Genomic DNA, 6,417 nt, shown 5'->3' on the forward strand with positions numbered 1-6,417 from the left:
CCCTGGCAAGTAGGAGACACGCTGAACTCTCTACTGAAGAAGAATTGTGTCCACAATTAGTATACAGAGTCATGTCTCTATCAGCCGCTTTACCTTCTCCCACAATAGCAAAATATTCTATTTCTATCAGAGTGGAATTAAGCATGAGTTATCTACACAAACTAAAACTCAAACAATTCAAACGCCCAAAGAATGAGACTTCTGGTTAGTTTAACATTCAAAAGTAACTATGCCTCAAACCAGAAAACTTTTCTTGGCTCTTTCAAATATTTCTAGAATATTCAAGGCCATTTTTCTACTTAGTGGAATCTAGTAGACAGACAAAATATTATTTTAGTGTTTAAGGAGTTCACAACATTTTGACGAGATTTGGGAGCCAGGACTGGAAAATTTTGTTTGCCCAGCTGACATAATTAATCAGATGCAATTCTTCTAAATACATCCACAACTATGTGATGATAATTTACATTTATTGAACATCTACCACATGACCAGATTTGGGCTAGTGGTAGTGAGTCCACCCTTTTTACTTTTTCTACCTTCACTGGATAAAGTACATGCTATTCTAGAGAACATTTAGTTAAGCTAAATTCCAGCTCAGGCCATGCCGGGTAAAACTGCTCAACCACACGGCACAAAGCACAAAGCCAACACTGCAGACCTCTCCTCTGTCACACTCCCCTGGTGTTCTGTCTACCAGATCCAACTTTGCATGACATACTTTTTGTTTAGTCAGTAATTTTAGGCTTAGTTCTATCCAGTTTCTAGAAGAATGCTGCCCCTAATAATAAACTGTTTTAGAACAATAGACCAAAATTCAAAATTTAAGCTCTGTCAGAGATACTACTAGTCAGAGACAGATACGATGTGTGAGGTTCTAGGATCTGGAAATCCTTGGTTCATTTTTTTCTGACAAATCCCACCTTTTTCAATCTTTGTATGAGTTCCTTCTCCAACTGGTTTTCTAGTTTCTCATTTCCTTTAAGACTCAGATTCTGCTTTGTTCATGCAAATTTTTCCATCCTCAAGCTCCAGTAATTCATACCAACAAGATTTGAAGAGTGTGATATGTGAGCTGAATGAGGCTGTGAAGTCAGGGAGAGCCAATGTGTCCTGCAATCTTTGTACCCATAGGGGGCATAGCAGAATGACTATGATCCAGAAGAGGCTGAAAGACGTTCATAATGAATGAATGGATGGATCACTGAGTATGGCAGAAGAGAGTTTTGTGCTAGGTGTTTTTTGTGGTTCCCATGGTGTTCATGGGTATTTTCTATGATGAGTTTTCTATGACTCATTATGCTAGGATCAGCACATAATTCCTTGGAAGCCTTCATTTTTAGAAACTTTAGTATATAGATTCTCAGATTTGAAAGGGTCATTGAGTGGTCATAAAGCTATCTCCCAATTTCCAAAGAGGCTTGAATTTAAGAGTAGAGTCAATATTTAATTTTTATAATTAAACCATTTACAAAGACATGTGCATGCCTATAACCGTTATCCAAACTTCCTAACCACCAAAGACAATCCTCCTTATTTTATTTCCATGTGACTCCCTATATCTGAGATGTCATCAGCAGATACCCAGAACTTCTGTCTAGTTAAAAAGGCAAAGAATATGCAAGTTGATGACTTGGGCAATTAAATAATAAAATTCCAACCTAAGCAACAGTAACTAAAGTGTGCTAATTCTGTGTAGCTCCATCATGGGTAAAGGTATGATTTCTGTTAGATTTATCAAAAGTAATCCATGAAGAGGATCCTCTCCCTGTCCATTATGATGGAAATATTTTGAACGGCCTAGTGGCTCCAGGTTAGGAAGAAAATCTATAGGCGCATTGAACAATATGAGTAAATTTTTAATGTCAAATCATGTATAATTTCATTATTCATTCTGGGGAGGCTCCTTTAGATTTACTGAAACTGATGGAAAAATAGATTTTCTCTAATTCTAGAAATTATTAAAGAAAGTCTGTAATATTCACTTCATTTGAAGGCAAAAAAAAAATAATGTTTATATCTTGACATTTTTATCAGTCGTGTGCTCCTTTCAAGCCAGTTTTCTGGAAGAGTTTAATTTATAGCTCCTATTATTTTGTTTTTCTTTTTAGATCTCAAAATGAATGTCATGCCCATGAAAAGTGCCAGACAGGAAACTAAAGTCCTGTGTTTATTCCAAGTCCCTAAATCACCGTGGGACTGGAGGGACGTCGTCCACAGGCACCTGGCTCTGTCAAAGACATTGGAAGAAAGTGGAAATCAGAGGTTCCAATGGCAGAATAGTTGCTCCACAAGAATTTCACAGCGCTGGCTTTTGCAGAGAGTGGTGTTATGGCTGTAATTTTAAAACGCTGTTTGAAAAATACCACCCCAACCTACCTTTCAAAGTCTGTCTTTCTTCCCTGAAGTGTCGCTCTCTTTGGGTTAAAACCACTTGTTTTATCCTTCAAATGAATCTTCTGTGCTGCCAGACCTGTTCCTTTGTTCAAAAGGCTTCGTCCAGACTCCCTCTTCTTTTTCTTCTTCTTTTTTTTTTCCTTCTGTCCCTGCAAACTAGATGTTGAAGCTTACCTGGTATTTCTGGGTTCTGGGATGCCTTCCTCAACCATGTCTGTTTTTACTCCTGAGAGTGGCATGGCCTCTGCTAGAAGTCTTCACCCAAGACATGCGAATCAACTGAGGAATATGCAGAGAATAATGACGCTTAGGCTCAACCCAGATCAATTATACTGGCCTGGAATATCAGTTTCGATGTGTTTTGAATGTGTCAATGGTAAGCAAAGTGACTGAGGTTGGAACTCATTGTTCCATACTAAATTTTTGCATCCACATAAAAGTTGAAATAATTGCAATAATGTATACATATATGTAAGGTGCACAGACATATACACACTCATAAACATATTTCATTTTTGTCCTTGGCAAGGATAAAAAAGCAGATCTCTGCGCGGATGCCCTACATAACCCAGGGCAAGGGAGATTTCATTTAGGCGAAATGGTATGAAAGACCCAGAGTCTCACTGTCTTTGCTCTTTTCTTTTCTTCTGCCTCTTTTCTTTTTCTCCAAAAGCCACTGACACACCACATCCCTTTAATCTTCCTCAGAGATACCACAGAATAAAATTTAGTCTAATAGTCTATAAAACACTTCCTGACTTTGAAAGCCTGTGATTTACTCACTTATCTGTATGAGATTACCAGACCCTAAAAGCTCACCAAACAATAAAAAGACAAAATGCTTGGTGGGACCCTCTTCCCACCAAGGCCAGGTTTCTCTGGTACATCTCAGTCCTTCACAGTTATCACTCTGGGTCCACTTTCCAGTCACACCTAGGAGACTGTAAACCCTCGATGGCAATAAGATTCGATTCTCCATGTTAATCCCAAAAGCTAGCACATACTTGGAGTAGGCACTCAGTAACTCAGATTCAAATGTTTACAAAAATCTAGAGACACAAGTGAAAAGTCCTTGACAATTGTGGTTAACTGATGAATTGTGCTATTGTCTGTTTAATGTCTGGTTCTCAGTCTAGGCTAGTGGTTCCAGATCTTGGTTGTACCTTGGAAGCACGTAGAGCATCATAAAATATACTCTCTTACCTGAGACTTTACTTGAAGTGCAGAATCTCAGGTCCTGCCCTACAACAACTGAATTTCAATTCCCACTTAAAAAAAAAAAATCTCCAGGTGATTGCTAGACACATCAAAGGCCAAGACAACATAGGCTAGTAGACCTCAAACTTGACACTGCATCCGAATCACGTGGAGGTCTTGTAAAAACACCAATTTGCTTGGCTCCTCCTGTAGAGATTCTGATCCAGAGTTTCTGGGATGGGGCCTGAGACACTGAAGTTCTAGCAGGTTCTCAGGTGATGCTGATGTAACACATTAAGCAGTTTCACCCTGTTCCCCCCTCCCCCCAGCCTCTGGTCACCATCCATCTGTATTCTGTCTCTATAGACTATATATTCTGGATATTTCACGTAAATGGAGCCATGCGATATGCGACCTGTTGCGTCTGGCTTCTTTCATATGTTGTATCTTGTTCTGGAGGATCATCCACATTGTAGCACATTGTACTTCATTCTCATTGGTTGTTAAATTATATACACATAATTTTGCTATTAAAATATTAAGCATTATAATACTGAATTTTAAAATATGTTATATTTATTACACAATCGATACATTATTATAAATAAATATCACCATATTATTAATAAATTATTATTAAATTATCTTATTGTTAAATATATATGTTACAATTTGTTTACCCATTCATCCTTTCATGGATGTGTCAGCTGTTTGCACCTTTTGGGTATTGTGAACAGTTCTGCTGTAAACATGCATATACAGAAACTGGTTTGAATATCGGTTTTTAATTCTAGAATTATGGGGTCATTGAGTTAAATCTATATTGTGCTTTCTGAGGAACGGCCAAACTGTTTTCCACAGCACCTAAACCATCTTACATTCTATTCAGCAATGTAAAACAGTTCCGATTTCTCCACCCCTTCTCCAATATTTGTGACTTAAAACAATATATTATTACAACCATGTAAGTGGGTGCGAAGTGGTCCTTCACTGCGGTTTTGTTTTTCATTCCCCAAGTGACCAGCGATGCTGGCATTTTTTCATGTGCTTATTGGTCCTTTGTATATTGGTTTTGGATAAAGACATCCTTTGGGCTCTCAAGTTCTTTACCCATTTTTAATTGGGTTGTTTATCATTTTGTTATTGAGCTGTTAGGCAATTGGCTGGAGATGAATGGATTTATTTCTGGAGTCTCTGCTGTATTCCATTGGTCTGGTCTATATATCCATCCTTATGCCAGTAACGTACATACTGTTGATTACCGTAGTTCTGTGATTTGAAATCAGGAATCGTGATTTTGTTCTTTTCTTTTTTTTTTGACTATTTAGGACAACTTGAAATTCTACATGAATCTGATGATTAGGGTTTCCAGTTCTGAAATAAAAAAAGGTTATTGTAATTTTGATAGAAATTGTTTTGAATCCGCAGATTGCTCTGGGTGGTTTTGATTTCTTAAGTCTTCCAATCCAGGAACACAGGATATGTTCCCACTGATTTAGATCTTTAATTACCGCCAGCAATTTGTGTTTTACTATCCATTTCATGGTTTCCATTGTGCAGGTCTTTTATGTCCTTGGTTAAATGTATTCTTAGATACTTTATTCTTTTGAATGCTATTATAAATGAAATTGTTTTCTTAAATTCCTTTTTGGATTGTCCATTACTTGTGTATGGAAACACAACTAGTTTTAGGGTGTTGATCTTGGACCCTGAAACTTTGCTGAATTTGTGCATTAACACTAGTAGATTTCGATGTTTGTATTCTTGGGGATTGTCTGCTATTTGATCATGGCATGGAAGAACAGAGCTAGTTTTCCTTCATTTCCACTTTGGATGCCTTTCATTTCTCTATGTGGCCTCATGGCTCTGACTAGAATTTCAGTGCAACGTTGACTGGCAGTGATGAAATGGGCATCACTGTCTTGCTCTTGGTGGGAAATCTTGCTCTTGATCTTGGTGGGAAATCTTTCCCTCTCTCACCATTGAGAATGATGTTAACAGTGGGGCTTTTATTCATAAATGAACTTTATCACGTTGAGAAAGTGCTCTTGTGTTTTTCATTCTGAAACGTTTGAATAAATCAAAAGGAAAATTATATTCTGCAAAACATGCCAATTATGTGAAACTAAAATTCAATGTTCATCATCACCTTTTCATTGGAACCCAGCCACACTCATTTGTTGCGACATCGTCTAAGGCTGTTTTTTCACAAGAGGAATGTTGACTATTTGTGATAGACACCATATGGCCCACAAACTAAAAAGATTTGTTATGTAGATTTTTACAGAAAACGTTTGCTAGCTTCTAGTCCAGCCCTTCCAGGCCATACGCTCTGTGAGGACAGGTGTTTTTTCTCTTATTTCATCCTTGAATTTTTAGCACTTTCCCTGATTAGCTGCCTAGTGAAAAACAGATTGTTCATTACTGTTATATGGAAACATAACTAGTTTTAGGATGTTGATCTTTGACCCTGAAACTTGGCTGAATTAGTGTATTAACTCTAGTAGATTTTGATGTATGTATTCTTTGAAGAATTTTTTCATCAAGTAATCCTGAAATCAACCAGTCCAGGAACTTTTTCATCCTTTGTTTAACTACTAAGTCCAATGGTTATCTAAGAAGACAGCAAACAAATACAAACTTCTCTCTAGTTATCTCTCTATATTGAATCAGTACAAAAGTTTAAGGTGTAAAGATGAGTATATTAGAAGAAAGCATATGTGTACACGGGTGTCTGCATATGAAGAGAGAGACTCACACATTCAATGATCCACACATAGTAGGGATTTTATTTTATTAGTGTCTTTTCCTTCTTGGAGTTAG

Source organism: Camelus dromedarius, chromosome 32 (assembly GCF_036321535.1).
Source record: "Camelus dromedarius isolate mCamDro1 chromosome 32, mCamDro1.pat, whole genome shotgun sequence".
NCBI lineage: Eukaryota > Metazoa > Chordata > Mammalia > Artiodactyla > Camelidae > Camelus > Camelus dromedarius.